Here is an 18,907-nt window from a genome sequence, read left to right as displayed (position 1 = left end):
GATGTACGAGAACATTTAGATGCGTACGATGTTAAGAGATATACTAGCGAATGACCGTTAGGATAACGAGACAATTCACAGAGAATAATCTTGAAAAATCTCAAAATTCCGGTAGATTTTAACCGCAAAATTATCCGCGAATATTTTTCCGGCCATCCGGCTCGAAGGACCAATGTTTCATCAAAATTTACTTTTTTTTAGAGATGTAGCTATGAACTGCGGAGAGATAATTTTTGCTGGTGACATCGAAATAAAGAGACTCGACTAATTATTTAGAAATTTATTTTAGTGTTTGACCAAACAAAATTGTTGATTTGATTTTTGAACCTTGAAAATTGATTGAGTAGGAAAGAGGATTTCTTCTATCTCTGAAAAAAACAACAAGTACGGATTTAGAGGAAGATATCATTATACTCCTAGATTCAAGATGAGATGCAGGTTTGCAGATAGCTCGACGATTTTAAGTGAGTGATCAATGTTTGAAGATCTTGAGTAAACAGCAATATCATCAGTAAATTGAAGAATTTTGCATTAATTGTTAAAGAATTTTTAACATTTATGTAATATAGATGTTAAATAAAAAGGGACTTAAAATAGAGCCTTATGGAACACTTGTAAGAAAGGAATGTGTTAAAGATTTTTCTTATTTATAACAAATGTGGGAACTCTCTGAAATGAATGAGGTTATATATAAATAAACATGTCTAAAAAAGATTCTAAGTTCGATGAGATCAGGAGAATATTTGGAATAATATTATCAAAAGCCCCAACTATATCGAGGAATAAGCAGGCTATGGACTGACTTGTAACAAAACCACCATATATGACGCTGAGGAGTATGCTAAAATTGTCGTGACAAGACTTTTTTTTTCTAAAGTCGAATTGACTCAGGAAAAGAAGTCTATTTTTTCAATCCATTCAAAACGAGAATAAATAAGTTTCTCCATTAATTTTAGTAGGAGGTAAAAATAGGAGGTAAAAAAGATTGGACTGAATTCACCAAGAGAATTTTTGGGAATTAAAAAGACAATGATGCAAGAGAATGATGCCAACAATTAGGAAATATTCCTTCCTCAAATATATTATTAAATATGTCTAGAAGAATGAGTAAATAATGATCTGGAAGTAAAGAAATCATTTTGTAGTCGATACGATCAAGTCCTGGAGAGGATTTAGTTTTAAGATTTTTAATGAGATCAGTAAGTTCAACCAGTGAAAAGAGATTATCAATGATGTGATAAGAGGAAAGATTAGGTCGTGGAAAATATTGTTTAAAGAGACAGACGGAGGACCGAAAGATGAGATTAGGGATTTGACGCCATCTGGGATCTCGAAGTTAAAGTTAATTTGAAAAGAAGAGAGACCGAATGTCTTAATTTAAATCTTTTAATCATATTCCATAAATATGGTACAGGAATATGTTCATTAAGAGAGCAATAAAAGTTTCTCTATCCTCATCTCTTATGGCGTTTCTGGATGGACGAGTTAATCCAACTCGGATCATGAATTCATGGCTTTTATCGGCAGAGACAATGCAATTACATAATTACTTGCATAAATTCATGTCTTTTATTGGCAGACCATGCAATGACGTCATTACTTGCATTGTCTCTGCCAATAAAAGACATGAATTCATGATCCGAGTTGGATTAACCCATTCATCCAAAAACGCTATTAGCCAAACGTAAGGTGTGTTTAGCAATCGTTTCAAGTTTTTTTAGATTAAGATAATTGGCGAAGGAAGGATTCTTTTTGTAAGTATTAAGAGTTATTGGAAGAATTCTATTGGAAGAAACCGTCTCATATTCGTCGCTCCACCAAGTAGAACTGTCATATTAGACATTAAACTTTCCAATTAATCTTCCCAGGTTGCAATCACCATGAATCGCTTTGGTTTGAGGTGTTGTAAATGAGATTAATTTTTCTCCGCAAAATTAACGGGGAATAAAAAGTTATTAACACTAATATATACAAAAAATTTTTTTGTATATATTATTTAGAGACTTTATTTATTTTCTCAAATACCTCGAAAACCAAGCAAGATAGGGCAACAAACTGTACTATCTTTTTTGTAAAGTGTAAAATTATCTACAATAATGATCCGAACATTTATCGTCATGTCAGTCGTTTAGCTTATACACGTCATCAAACTTCAAAACTCGGATCCCGAAAACTATCAATTTCGTCGTTTTTTTTTATGTTGCGCCGGTAATTTTTTTGTCATTTTGTCATTTAAAATTGAAATAAAAATCCCCAAAAAATCACATTATCTAAAAACTTCAAAGAATATTTTTTATGGTGCAACCAATTTTTGAGACATTTTTTGTTTATTTTGCAGCCATGTAAATAAAAAAATTTTACTTTTCGGAGTATTCTTAATTTCTTGCTGTTTTCACGTTTTAGAATTTGAGACAAATTTTATTATATGCATTTTGTTGGGAACAAAATTTGCAATAAAAAAGATCCTCACATTTTTTCGGACGACAAACGCTAATTTTTTTATTGATGCGAAATTATCCAATATTGCTGACAGATCGGATAACACTTGTTTCACACTGAAATAATTTTCCATTAACATTCTTGTAATTTTTTGCATCATTATTAAATCATAAATTATTGCAAAATTGTTTTCAATACATCCTTTTATTTTTACTTATTTGTTAACAAATTATTTATTTAAAAATTATTATAAACAATTCTAAAAACATAATATTATATTCGTTATCCTCGTTGTCTCATGGGAAGAACATATCAATTCAAAAAATGTTCAAAGAAAATTTATTCATATTTATAAAATTTATTCATACATACAGATATATACCTTTTGACTATCTTCCACCGTCTTACAATTAGATAATTATTTCAATCTTCAGTATCCATGGGTTCATCTTGAACTTTCGTATCTTCTCCATCACTTCCATTCTTTTTTCTCTTGTTTTGCTTATCTTCCTGACCTTATTGTCCAGGAAAGATCTCAAAATCTTCGCAAATGTGATCATCTATTCTGTCCACTTTATCGTTTCCAAGGTCCATTGCTATTCGATTCATGCAAAACATTCCTTGACAAAACAAACAGATTTGGGAGCATTATAAGCCGAGTCGTTGACAGCTACATGCCTTCCCATAAGACTCTATGCATTTACATGAGATATTTCTTAGTAAAAATTCTGGAGCAAGCTTTAATTTTGTCATTATTGGCATCAACATGGAATTTTTATATTGCCATCCCCAATCCAGAATTGAAAATTTATTGTTGCCGAGCTATTCCTGCACTTGAAAATAAACTTTTCGAAATTGTAAAGCTGCTGCCAATGTCGGTGGCAGCTGAGAAAGACGAACCTACAGTTTAACTCGAGCAACTGATGTTTGGAAATACTTGAAACGATAATTATCAAGATGTAGAGTATCTTCAATTGGTACTCCATATAATGCCAACATCAGATGTTCTTTTGCATCATCAATGGATTGTCTTGAAGCTTCAGGATCGTAAAAAGACTCGTATATTCTTCAGTAAATTCGGCTTTTCTCTGAGAAGATTGAAAATGCTATTTTTCCCTCGTTGGAAAATTGGTGTCACAGCCAATAAAAACATGAGCAAAAAAAATCTCTTTTTTTTGTTGTGTTTTCTTCTGATGAATACATGACATCTACTGTTCTTCTTCGTCCTTGTTTGAAAAAATATATATTTTGATTCGCAGGTGTTAATCCAATCATGAAAATGACAAGATCGACATCTTCACTTACAATCATTTTATCATGCTGGACACTTTCAGCAATAGCTGTAATGACAATTAACTGATCAGTATCATGATCTGCTTGATGGCAATGCCAGCGATTTCAAGGTGTTTCGAGAGATATTCAATCAGTCTGCATTTGTTCTTGTTGTTACTCAGAAATTTGGCTTAATTCATGGTTACCATCATATCCTCTGTAAACATCACATTAAAAAATTTTTGTTTGTTCATTTTATCTTATAATTTTTTATAATTTTTTATAATCTCATAATTTTTTGCACCTAAATAATTGTTTCTATATTCATCAAAAACCACAATGCAATTCAAACCATAATGCTTCGAATGTAAGCCTCACAGGCTTTGAATATGTCGGTATAAGTATTTCCCAGCGACCACACTACTCGATGCAATAAGAATCCACCATCACTAATTACTCATCTTCCAATCCAATCAAAATGATCGGCTGCCATTGGTGTCAATGATTTATATAAATCGGATTTCTTTGATTTTTTCATGATACTTTGATTATCGAATAAGAACAATGGAAAAGGTGCCAATTCGTAGCAAAATGCATCACGCGTCGCTTCCTTATCGCCACTTAGTAATACAACTATTCGTTGGAAAAGCAATATTCATATTGACAGTGATCACTTCTCCATGGATTTCTATACCTCGGTTCATAACAGCTAAAGTCTAGACTCGTACTCTTCAATTTTAAATCTGCTAGACTGATCCCTATCAGACTTCATTGCCGTTGTTCCAATTTTAATTGCTTTGTCGGAATTAATTTTGGGCATTCCAATCAAATCAGTAGATATCGATCTCAGTGCATTGCATGTAGGGAATGTATCATGTGATTCTAGCCATTCTATTAGGCGCGCGTAATCTTCCATATCTCTTTTGATGCGACTCAATTGCAAATCAATGTGTTATTCACTTGTGGTCAATCTCACTCCGGAAAATTCTTCTATTTGATCACTAACCTTATAAGCTGTCGGCTTAGCAAGGATCCATCTGGCCAGAACATTGTCGGATATTCCACGTCTATGTGTAACTCCTTCTTCAAATTTCAAAAAGCGCATAATCGTCTGCTCTATAGTCAGACCTAACCGTCCAATTTCCCGAAGTCATTTTGTCAAATCTTCGGATAGTGAAATAACTGTTTTCCATAAATTTTTGATATTCATTTACTGTCATGACTTGTTGAAGATTTAACATGTCCTGGAGATATAACTTGGCAGATTTAGCATATGCCAAATGACCTGAAGAGTAGAAAATAGGCAGCATTTCACGAATACACCGCAAGTGCAAATGCCAATTTCCCGAACGCTTCGCCTCAATGTATAACTTGATGACATTTATGCAGTCCATATACTGCATCCAAAGTTGCGCTATGCGTCCTCTTTTCTTTACTGCATCCATTTCATCTTGTAATCGGATTGCTAAGTCAACAAACGTTTATTGTTTTTTATAGTTTTAGCCGTTTGTGGTTCAGCGTCAAAGTTATTGAAGAAATGACATATTTACGAACGCTTTTATCAATGTTTGTCACACCTCGGACAATTATAGTGCCTAATGCCTGGTATGTTAGTAAATGAGCTCTTATGGCACACGCGAAAGCGTGTCCAGCAAGCATTTTTTTTAACAGAAACAGATGCGTACAATGTGGACCGTATATATAATTCACTCAGTCCGCTGGCTTCCATTATGATTTCCAGTTCTCCAAGGTAACACATTAGCAAATGAAATCTTTTTAATCTAACGACAACATTTGCTAATCTTTCATCCCCCTAAGCGACGGTTTCCCTGGCTTTGATGTAGAGTGGCTGATCGAAAGTGACAAAGCAAGTTTTTTGTCCTCTTTTTTGACATTCTGAAGATGCATAACACAGTACTGTATTAATGGCATCCTTGCTTGATGAAGGAAGATTGACAAACGGCAAACACAAAACACAAGAGACATCGTACTCTATATTTGTCATAATATATATTATGTCATAATATATATATATATATACAATATAGCCTTTCCAACTAAGGAGATTTATACTATTTACTCCAAAAAATTTATGCACATGAAGCATAACAGAAAAGTGCTCAGATTCTTGTAAACCATCTTGTTTCAGTTCTTCAAAGACAAAATTTTTCAATCCAGATTCACTATTATAATTTCCATAATATTTAATCTCAATTTTTGCTTGTGACGCCAAAATTGCAGCAGATGATATCACTTTCAATTTTTCAATCCGTCCTTGTATTTCTAAGTTATCTTTCGGAGTAACAAATGCCACCCATACTGTGAAATGTGTTGAAGCCATTTAATGTACAAACATTATGGTCAGCATTGTCAAAAACATATTGACCAAATGCATGTTCTTTAATCATTACTTTGGAATTTACAATTGCAGATGCTTCAAAGAGATGCTTACATTGTTATATGTCATACATAATCCTAAATTGGAAAGTACATAGATCAATAATTTCGAGCCAAATTTGCGATACAACTATCTAAAAGTCTAAAACTAACAGTCTTTTATTACAGTTTCTTATTGATAATATGTTTTTAGAATTGCTTATGACAATTTTTAAATAAATAATTTGTTAACAAATAAGTAAAAATAAAAGGATGTGTTGAAAACAATTTTGCAATAATTTATGAATCAATAATAATGCAAAAAGTCACATGAATTTTAATGGAAAATAATAATTTCAGTGTAAAACAAATGTTATTCGACTTGTCCGCAATATTGGATAATTTCGCGCGTCAATAAAAAAATCAGTGTTTGTCATACGAAAAAAGGGTTTTTTTTGTTCCAAACGTCGTCCCCAACAAGATGTATATAATAAGATTCATCTCAAATGAATTCTAAGATGTGAAAACAGCAAAAAATTAAGACTATTCCAAAGAGTAAAATTTTTTTATTTACATAGCTACAAAATAAACAAAAAAGGTTTAAAAAATTGGTTGCACCGTCAAAAATATTCTTTAAAGTTTTCAGATAATGTGTGATTTTTTGGAGAATTTTAATTCTATTTTAAATGATAGAAAAAAGTCACTGGCGTAACATCAAAAAACCGACGAAATCAAGAGTTTTCGGAATCAGAGTTTTCGAATTTGACGCGGGCAAGCTAAACGATTGACATGACGATAAATATTGCTCGGATCATTATTGTAGATAATTTTACTCTACAAAAAAGATAGTTTGTTACCCTATCTTGTTTGATTTTCGAGATATTTGAGAAAATACAAAAAAGTCGCATTTTTTGTTTATAATATTGTTAATAACTTTTTATTCCCTGTTAATTTTACAAAGCAAAATTAATTCCTCTTGTAACACTTCTAACCAAAGCGATTTATGGTAATTGCAATCTGGGAAGACTAATTGGAGGGTTGGAACCCTCTAAATTAATCTAATATGACTTGCCTAAAGGAGCAAGGAGAGAGGACCATTTAGAAAAAGATTTAGAAAGATAGTTATATTGCCGACGAGAATGATGAAGAGGAAGTTGATTCATAATGAGAGGTATATCATATCGTAAGAGGTGAATATATCATATTTGTCTTTAAAAGAGGTAAAATCTGAGATTGAATTCAAGAGAAAAGAATAGTTTTAGATCAGATTTATTACGAATTGATCTTGATCTGGTTTTTTGAGTTTTATTTTGTAAGAGAAAATGTTCATTTTTTTATTGTACAATTAATTAAGATTGAGGAAGGAAAGTGATCACTATAGTAAAGATCAGAAGGGACGTTCATCTCACATAAACAATAAAAAGGAGGGGAAATAAAGGAGAAGTCAATAACAGATTTGGCTTGATTGGGAGTCAGGAAAATAGGAGAACCGTCATTGAGACATATAAAAGAGAATTCCAAAGCTGAAGCTAAGAGAGTGCTATTGAGTGCACAATCCCATTCAATGTGACTATTGAAATCGCCGATTAAAATAGAAAGAGAGTAGGAATTACAAAATTAAAATAATTTATTCCAATTTTTAACACATAAGGAAGAATGGGAAGATCTATAGATAGATGTTATTTGGAAATGTTGACTCTTAATTGGAATAGTGATGGCTTGGCATTCAAGACGGCATGGAATATGAAAACAGTTATCAACGATTTTGGAGGAGATATTGCATTTAATGGCTATGATAAGACTTCCCAAATTGCATGAGAGACTATTCTTTCTAATGCTGTGGAAATCGCGAAGAGAGAAAGGTAATACAGGATTTAACCAAGTTTCAGAGAATGCAATTATGTCGTAGTCATCAGTGATGGAGCGGAGAAAGACGATTTTATTATAAATGAAAGGGCAATTCCACTGTAGAATTTTAATAGGAGAAAAGAAATCTAAAAATCTGTTTTCATTAAATGGGTGCATGTTGAGAAAAAGATGTAAGAAGGCATGCGCCATCCTAGCAATGATGAAAACTCGTGGGAGTTATCTCACGAGCAGAACTTTCTGCGCATGCGTGAATGACGTCACTGTTCATGTCACCGATCTCGGCAGACTCGTGCTAAGATGTGATGTAGGACACTTTTTAAAGCTTAAATAAAATAAAATTTTCTTTTGTTTGTGTTAATATTTTTGTTAATATTTATGCTAATGATATATTAAAATCCTGTTATCTCTTTAAAGATAAACAAAATAAATTTTAAGAACCATATTATATATTATTTCATTCAACATTATCTATTTTTTCCTATAAGAGGTTTAACGGTACCTTTATTTTAATATACACTATACGCTATTGAGGCCTTTTGACTACTGTGAATGTCCAAGATACTTCCTACGAGTTTTCATCACTGCATCCTAGTTCTTAAAAAATTTTTAAGACATCATCATAGAGTCCAAAAGCTTTGAGAAATGGAGAGATTTTTTCAATTTAAGCTTTTATGAAAGAAATGAATAGAGTGAGGGCGAGTTGGGGATCAGGGGAAGAAGAAAAATTAAAATTTATATAGGAGAGGAATGAAAGTTGGAAAACTATTTGGAGGGAGAGGATGAAACAGATGAGGTGGGTGAGTTGAAAGCTAACCCATAGGAAGAAGAGAATGGGAGGCGACCATTGGGTGACACAAAAAATGAATTGGGGGAGGAGAGCGATTAAAATTATTTAGGAAAGAGAAAATAGGTATAGACAAAGAAGGATTTATTGGCGAGAGATTTTTGATAAAGGAGTGGGAAGAAGAAAGAATTGTTAGAAAATGCGAAAGCTGAATTAGAAGAGACTTTAGCCGTATTTTTGGAAACTTCAACATATAAGCGAAAAAGAGAAAAGTAAGGCGAAGAGGAAGGATTGGATAAAAAGAGCATATCAGAAGTGAAATTACTTAATTTAGGAAAATTAGATGATCAAGATAAGTTATGAATATTTTCGTTAGACCCGGATAATTTTTCTGGCTTCTAATATAGAGATATTCTTGTGAACAGCCAGCTCCAAAATTCGTTTTTAAGTATGTCATTCTGGGCAAGAAAGGTCATTAGTTTTGTAGGAGCCTTTCCAATTAATACATGAGGGAGGCTGATCATTTTTGGAACAAAGATTACCGTCTTTGGGTTTGTCATCGCAATGAAAAATTGTAGTTGGCTTTTGCACTGATCTTTAATGTGATCATATTGATAACAAAAAAAGCGTAGAGAAAGTTTGAAAATTAGGAGACAGATTTTATATCTGATCATAAATAAAGATGTTTAGGGATATTTTGAAAGCAATAGTGATGGATTTTGAGGTAGTATAACTCATCGATTCTATTGCTGAGTCAGTTACCTTCCTATTGAACCTTCACACAGGAAAGATTTTGAACGGATAGTCTATTTAATTTTTAATCGTACTTTCAGTGAGATCAAGTGAAACATTCCTGATAACTTGTTTCAAGATTCTGAAAGAAAGAATATAGGCCATTAAGTTATTAGACCTAAGAATAGAGTTATTAATTAAATTATTAGCAGCTTTACATTGCACAGCTTTGCATCGCAAGAATTGAATTGCACAGAGATTTTAGAGAAGCCGAGCTTCTTAATTTCAGTGATGTTCATCTTTAGCGCAATATTAAGGAGACGATTGTAAAAAGATGAAGAGATATGTTAACTATTCCTATGGATGATTTCAAATGAATCTTGATAGCAATTGTATATGTGTATTCAAGGCCGATTCTGATAGCTGTTTCGTAATGTTAAACTTTTTAGGATGACAAATTTTTCTTGACATTTCTGTCTCTTGAGAGATTTAGTATGTAATGATGTAAGATCAGCTGTATTTGGAAATTTAGAAGTTTATATATCAGACGAAGAATCTCATTTAGATTGTTGGGCGGACAAAACCTCCGACTTCCATATCACTATTAGGATTGGCAGAATCCTGAAACAAGGGAGCATAATTTTTGGAAATCAGGTTCAAAACCGCTTCTTGCGTCTCGGCTTCTATAGCATTAATATTAGTAATGATTTGAGAAGGTCCTTTTTTACTTCCAGGATCTTGGGGAGAAGACATGTTAACACAGAGTTTTTAACAATAAAGGAAGATAATAGTTACACAAAAGCAAATAACAACACAAAAGCAAATAACAATACAAAGAGAACAGGAAACCAATATAGCGAGTTAATGCCGAACAAAGAATCGAAGTGAACGAGCCGTTTTTGCATTCGAGACATAAGCCGATTTGAGGTTAATGGAAAACTTTAAAGCAAAAAGGAAGTTCTGAAAAGAGCTGATAAGAGAAAAAGAAACAGCACAATACGGTACGATATAAAACTCGACAACACACTATACTAATCGGTATAACGGTTACTATGCAAATCCTTTTTTTCTTATATTACTACTTATACTCAACCATGACTCGACCGGTCCCCCACTTGCATTTAGAACATGGTAGTAATAGTTTCCACAAAGAGGCCATTACTGATGTCGGTGTTTAGCAGCATCAAAGCGGTGAGCTTTGTTTTCTGGGTAAATGTTTAGCCTAGTAAGTTAATAGTACATAATATACTAGATGTGCTGTTATATAATAATTATCAGTTTAATTTTTGATATCTTGTACAAGCCCAAAAGAAAATTTAGAATATTAACAATAATAAATAAAAAGCTCTTTTAAAAGTAACAAGCAAAATGAGACAAAGGCAATAAAAGCGCAGTAATTATAGTGCATATATTTTTTTTATTTACTTTTTATTTTATTTTTATTTTATTTTATATTATATATTATTTTTTAATTTTTTAATAAAAGATTGATCTCTTAAATGATAAACATATAAAGACAACATAATGGTTTGCAGATCGACACAAAATGTTTATCTGACGCCTATATGTATGCTATCGACATGCTTCCAAAACGTCGATTATAGAGTGATTAAATAATTCTATAATCGATTGTATGTATACACTATACACAATGCTTTGTTTTTTCTTGATTTAGATATAACTGTCTCTCCGAACGTTTTAACAACAAGATTTATCATATTACATCTGTTAGTGCTTTTACCGTAATTATCAAGTTTATAATTGCATGCATTTTTCTACCATTTGTCATATAGATCTGTAAGCTACATCTGAAACAATCTTTTTCTCTCGTGTCAGTTTTTATACCTTTTTAAAAAAAGATAAAACAGAAGGCGCCAAGTGCACGCGCCGTGTGAAAAAATGTTACACAAAAGATTGTATTTTATTTTTAAAAAACTGCTCTACAATATTATGTCATTTTAACTCTATTCAAAACAGTATTAATTTAACCCAAAAAATACTGTTGTACAAAATAATAATTGTTTAAATTTGCTAAAAAATAATATCAAAAAAATTGCGCCAAATGTGTGTAAACAAATATTTATACTATAAAATTTATTTCTTTTATTATTTTCACTATTTAAAAAAATTATATTTAAGAAATTGTAATATAATTAAAATAGTATAGCTAAAATAGTTATGTTATAATTAACTAAGTGCACACAATTGTAATATACACATATATAATGCTTTAAGATATATTTATTATAAAAAAATATGTAAAATAATATAAAATAAACAATCACTTATATATATTCTAATTATACAGGATGTCCGATAATAATCTCCCCACCGGAAATGTGCAGGTAGAGTGAATTAAACTGAGTAGAAAAGTCCTGTACCATTTTGTGATTTTCTCAATATTTAAGAAAATATTAATTTTAAAAGATCAGCCAACGAAGTGCCGCGAAAGCTCGTGGCTCGAAAATGCCTCCCACTGTCAATTGATACTCGGTCCGCGGCGAAGCAATGGGAGGAGCAGTTTGCAAGCATGCTTTGCTATGGCAACCAAAAGAAATACACACATAATGCGCGCTCCGTTTTATGTATGTGATCTTTTCATTATGTGTGTATTTTTTTCGGTTACCATAGCGAAGCATGCTCGCAAACTGCTCCTCCCATTGCTTCGCCGCGGACCGAGTATCAATTGACAGTGGGAGGCATTTTCGCGCCACGAGCTTTTCGCGGCACTTCGTTGGCTGATCTTTTAAAATTAATATTTTCTTAAATATTGAGAAAATCACAAAATGGTACAGGACTTTTCTATTCAGAATAACACCCTCTACCTTCCCTTAAAGGGTGATCCGCGAATTATCGGACACCCTGTATATATATATATATATATACAGGGTATCCTGCAAAGATTGTGCCAACGCTTGTGAGCGGGTAGAGGACAATAAACTGAACAGAAAAGTCCTTTATCATTTTGCAATTTTCGCAATAATTATTAAAATATTAATTAAAAAATATTAGCAAATGAGCGCGGCTATCGCACGGCTAGACCATGGAACGTACGCTCTAGGCGTGCCAGCGACGAGCTTCATCGTGTCGCATGGCAACGAAAAGTGTTCTTACGCGTATCACTTTTGTCGCAAACTTCGTCGACACTACCGTGTCTCTTGATCTGTGTGCTTCGATGACTTTTGGTTGCATGTTTCATCTAAATTTAAAACATGCTAATTTTAATTGACAATGAGACCAATTTTTTTATTTTATCTCTGTCAACCGAGAAGCATCGCAATTTTTGCTGTGTGACATTAGGTTCCGCACCTCTAAAAAAATTTTTACGTGAAAACAATGACGTGAGAAACATCAATCTGACTTCATTACATAATTTTATATTTTGATTGCGATTTTTTTAATACTTCTTATAGTTTCTTATTATTTTGACTGCGATTTATTTATTTTTTGTGTTATTATACATTTCGTTTTTCCTTTTTGTGATATAATAACGAGTTAATATCGGGTTCTTTTTGTAGATTAATATCTTTTGTATGTTAATTTATTATTTATTACGCTAAAGATAATTCTAAAAAGAGATCAAAACGTACATATTCTCCATGACTTTTAGTTACTAAAATAAATATATAATTACTGCACCATAATTATTGCGCGTTGATTCTTATTGTCTTTGTCTTATTTTGTTTGTTAGAATATTAAACCTATTAATTTATGACGATTATGATATATTTCACATGGAAATGTGAAATCAGCATGCTGGCCTCTTTGCGTTTATTATTATTTGATTATTTTTTTATTTTAGTTATGACATTTTTTAGTGATTATTAGCGACTGATTTTCACACTAACTGTGTAACTATCAAAATCAATATTAAGTTATATATGATGAAAGAATTTTTATTATTTTTTTACTTATTATGATGCCATGGTGAATGCTATTTTTTAAAGTTTTTAACCTATTATTCGCCTATGTTTCAATGTGTACAATTTTATATACATATATAGTAGATCGATTATCTGTTTTCTTTTTATTTTTGCAATGCGAAATCATCGACACCACCGTGATTGTTACTGTTGGGAAACTACTCGCTTCTATTTGCATAAGCTGGAATTTGTTTTTATCATTATAATACGTTTTTATTAATTCTATTATTATATAAAAAAAGATGATTTTAAAGTGGATCAAAACTTCCATTTTAATTTATTTATATTGAATAGACTAATTACAACATAAATGCCTAGCTCTTATTTGCCCTTTATGTTGTGTGTGTTTATATTGCATATTGTCAGAACCATTTTTATGCAATAAGTTTTATTAGAATTTTAATTAACTTTTATAAATTGATCTAAATCAACAAGATATGAATAATATATGAATTATTTATAATAGGCTTGTTATTTATAATAGGTGGTCTATCGAAGCACTAAATTAGATTTAATTTCCGTTGAATCAAATTTTATAAACAAAATTTCATTATTTCCAGAACTTATTTTATTATTTATTTATAATTAAAATTAAAATTGAAACTTAAAAATTAAAATTTATAATTAAAATAAGTTAAATTAACATTATGTGTGATATAATATATGTTATATTTAGAGTTGGGTAGTAATTAGTTAAAAAGTTAAAAGTTAAATTAAAAAGTTGAAAAGTTAATAACTTTTAACTTGTTAATTTTTACTTAGTTAATTTTGAACATGTTAATTTTTAACTCAGATTAATTACTTTTAAGTGCATTAACGTTAATCTTTTTTGTACAGTAAGTTAAAATTTTTAAAATTTATTTCTATTAAAATTTTGTATCTTTATTAATTTTTGTTAAAATTTTGTATCTTTACTTGTTTTTATTAAAATTTTGTATCTTTATTTATTTTTACTAAAATTTTGTATCTTTGATAGTTGAAAATTATCTATTTATTAATAATTATAGGCTGATATTCGTAATCCATTCTTATATTTAAGATCGTCTTAAGCGTCGTCTTGGGTCGCTTTAAGATCTCATTTAACCAATGAAATGGCCGCATAACAACTTAAGATCATACTTAAGATGATCTTAAATATAAAAACGGACTGTGAATATCGGCCCTAGTAATATAAGACAGTATCCAGTACTATCAAAATGTGCGTTCATAAAATACAACGATACCATCTTCGACATACATATATATATATATATATATATATATATATATATATATATATATATATATATATAGTGCAGGTAGTTTAGTATATGATTATTTAAGAGAAAAAATGATAGACTATAATTTTGAGATGACACTTTTATTAAGATTCAATAAATATTTTCAAATTATTGTTAGAGTATCCAACAATTAAAGATAAAGCTAAAACACACGTGTGCAAGTAGAGCGATTCAAATTAAACAGGAAAATTATCTTAACCGAAATCCCTAGTGATCGTTATGTTTTTAAACACTTTAATATCTCTATTACACAACTATAGTATATTTAAATAATGTATATTATAGTAATTATTATATAATGAAAAATATATTATCTCTTATAAAAGATTATCTTTTCATTATATTACGTAAATTTAAAAAGTTTAATTTAAAATGTACAATTAAAAGATTAATTATGCAAAAAACGTATAGTTTTGCACAATTAACTTTTAACTTTTAAAAAATGATCCAAAAAGGCCTTAAAGAGCAGATTGCGCATGTACATGCATATATTTAATTTAAATTATAAATTTTAAAAATTGTTAAGATTAGAGAAAAAATAAACTAAATTTTTGAAATCATCGATATTATAGATTGAACTATCTCTTTCATCGTAAAAATAGTCTCTTAAAGAATAATCGCATTAAAAATACTTCGGAATCTGATTCGCATTTGATTTTCTTATTTCCATATATAAAATCCTTATCGGAAAAATTCAGTTTGATTATCCAAAATGCAGGCCTTTATTTGTTTTATACTAAACAAAATAAAAACAATCATTAAAGTTCACAAAGATTTACTTTCCCAATTGCTTCACAATAATGTCGTTTACAAAAGTAACTGTAACAGTTGTGATGCATCATATGTAGGCCAAACGAAGAGAGTATTTTTGAACATCGCAATTATATAAAAAAGGCACATTCTCAGAACTCAATCACTGACATCAACAGAGATCATGGTTTTGATTGAAAGCATATACAAATTCTTGATGAGAAGACTTTGTTTTTACTGAAGAGTCTACTCGAGGACTAAAACGTTTAATACTAAGAATTCTTGAATTTTATTTATTTTTCTTCTACTCTTAAAAACTTTCGAGATTTATAATTTAAATATCTGCATGTACATCTGCAATTTACTCCGTAAAACCTTTTGTATCATTTTTTATCTATTTGTGAGCATTTTATGTTTATTTTTAACTTTTAATAAACTGATAATTTTTTAACATAACTTTAACTGAGTTAATTTTTGGACCATTAGCTTTAAATTTAATTTAGTAAAAAAAATTAATTTAACCAACTCTGGTTATATTACATGTTATATTCACGAGAAAAAATGTGCACCAATAACATTTATGCATTTGTAATATTCAGTTTTATTGTGCTTATATAACATTAATATAAATGAATTTACTGATATCAAATCAAATAATAATATTTTATTGAAACTTTACATTGTATAATAGCTTTGTTTATAGATATGAATTCTACGTAAAACCTTGGCAATGATAAATATTTGAATTAACTTACATGGATCGTTTTCATTTTTACATATATTGTAAAGGGTTCCTAAGTAACACGCACTTTAAATTTTGTGGCGTCCTCTTCTGGTTCCAAAGATATGCGATTTTGAAGTATCATAATTTTCGCATTTATTTGTATCATCTTTTCATTATATCTTACTTGCGTGTTTATATTCTTTTTCTTTATATTTGCGTCACTGTCAGTACATTTTTGCTAAAAATTTTTTTTATTTATATTTAATTGCTTTTTATTACTGTTAGTACGCTTCAAAATCAATTGCTACTTCACGCAAAGCGAGATTCAACATAAACGTATGTGTCTAATTTTTTGATAATGGTGTCCCCTCGCAGGGGAAGGGGCGGAACATATTGCCTTCACGCATATACTATTTAATGCGAAAGTTCCATGAATTTATAATTTTCCACAAATCGAGGTTCAACTCAAATCTTTGCATTGATAAGTGCTATCTTATATACATATCATCATCATCATCATCAGTTCCTTTATTCCGCGTAGGAGCATAGGGCATTAACGAAATCTCTCCATCTGATTCAGTTCCCCGCGAGCGTCTTTATCTCTTTCCAGGTTTTTCCCACAGCTTTTGCCTTATCCTCAATAATCCAGATCACTTTTGGTCTGCCTTTTTTCTTTTTCCAATCCAAAGCTTCAATGTGTCCCCCACGTGCAATGTCATCTTCTGGTTTCCTCAATGTGTGACATATCCATTGCCATTTCCTCCTTTTAATTTGCGTCTTTATCAGTATAAATTTGGTTATCCTCTAAAGTTCTTCATTCTCGATGATGTTCGTCCAAAATACTCCCAAAATGCGTCTCAAGCATTTGTTTACGAAGACCTGGAGAGCACCTGTATAATAAGTTTGTTCGTAACTCTCCAAGTCTTGCACGTCCATACAACATTACAGAAATCACGTTTGATTTAAAGATCTTCAGCTTCAGGTTTCGAGAGTATTTGGTGGATCTCCAGATATTGTTTAGCACGCCAAAGAATTATCGCGCTTTTTGGATTCTGTTCTTAATATCCTCATTTGCACCGCCGTCACCAATGATGAAACTTAATAGCAAATTTTTTTTACTTCTTCAATGTATTCATTTTCTATGTGCAAATTGCAGAAGGTGCTCGCATTTACTTGCATGATTTTCGTCTTAGCGGTGTTAATTTTTAGGCCAACCTGTGCAGCATACTTTATGAGGGCTTTTAGTTTTGCTTCTATATCCACCTTCTGATGTGCTATCAAACATAAATCACCCTCGAAGTTCAGATCTTGCAAGTAATGTTGTCTAGTAAGAGTCCAATGAATACCCTGGACGTTTTTATTTGCTTTTTTCATTTTCACCCAATCTAGGACGAGTATGAACAAAAGTGTGACAGAATACATCCCTGTTTCATTCCCGAGCACGGTGAATACTCTACCTATTTTGCCCCTATGGATCACTCTGCAATCAGTTTCACTATACAGCCCTTTGATTACATTAATATATTTGGCGGGTATTGCGTTAATATTGACCACATCATTTCTCGTTCGGGCTATCGAAGGCTTGCTGAAAATCCACGAAAAGTAGGTATCGTGGAGATTGCCATTCCCTTGACTGTTCCGTTATGATCCTGATGGTGTTGATGTGATCTATGCATGATTTTCCTGAATAGAATCCAGCTTGTTCTTTTCTGAAAGTTGATTCTATTACCTTCGCACACAAGTAATCCGTTGTACATGTTTGCCGAAATCGGTCTACCGCTTTCCAACTTTTCTCATTAGCTCATATTTTAATTAATAACGCAAAAATTATTGCGAATTTTGCAAAATGGTAATAGGACTTTTCGACTCAGTTTGGCCCAATCTACCTACATACTTCGGGTATGTCAAAATTTTCAGGACACCCTGTATATGTATATATATATATATATATATATATATATATATATATATATATATATATATAGAATTGTATCAGAATACGTCATTGTATGGACGGAAGGTTGTTCCGGAACACCCTGTATATATATACAGGGTGTTCCGGAACAACCTTCCGTCCGTAAAATGACGTATTCCTGATACAATTCTAAGACAATTTTTTCTTTACTAAAATTGGAATTAAAGCGTAATTTTTGAGTTACAAGCAAAAATAGTTAGCAAATCACGCGTCGAGTATACAAGGCAGGCAGTCGCGGCGCGGCGCGGCGCGCCGCGAGCGCCCGACGCAGCTGACCGTCTGACATGTGATTACCACCGCATGAATCGCTATTTTATCTTATAACATAAAATAATGCTTTAAATAAAATTTTGGTAAAGAAGAAAATGTCTTAAAATTACGTCAGGAATACGTGTTTCTTAAAATAACATCATTTTAGCAAAAGTTGTTTCGGATCGCCGGCTGTCCAGACGCTGGAATGGTAAGTTGCGCCGCCCCTGCCTACCATATGTACCCATCCCGTAATTCGTTCACTATTTCCTTTTATAATTTAAAACTAAGCTTTAAATCAAATTTTCATAAAGGAAAAATCATTTTAGAATTCATTTAGGAATACGATCCTTTAAGGACATTATACTTGTTTTGATACATCCTATATATATATATATATATATATATATATATATACTTATAAAACAAAGACGAGAAGCAAGGAAATAACTTTACTGTTGCTGCGGTGCAAAGCACGGCTGTGTCTCTTGATTATAATTTTATAAAACAGACTACAGTAAAAAATTTGAACAG

At 31.3% G+C, this 18,907-nt stretch overlaps 1 protein-coding gene across 1 annotated transcript in view; it reads left to right on the top strand.

Annotated features, from left to right (window-relative positions):
- Positions 1-18,907, top strand: part of LOC126850757 (probable multidrug resistance-associated protein lethal(2)03659) — a 209,410-nt gene that overhangs the window by 184,825 nt on the left and 5,678 nt on the right.

This window comes from Cataglyphis hispanica, chromosome 7, assembly GCF_021464435.1.
Source record: "Cataglyphis hispanica isolate Lineage 1 chromosome 7, ULB_Chis1_1.0, whole genome shotgun sequence".
Taxonomy (NCBI): domain Eukaryota; kingdom Metazoa; phylum Arthropoda; class Insecta; order Hymenoptera; family Formicidae; genus Cataglyphis; species Cataglyphis hispanica.
The sequence above is the reverse complement of the archived record's forward strand: the minus strand, read 5'-3'. Positions and strand labels throughout refer to the sequence as shown.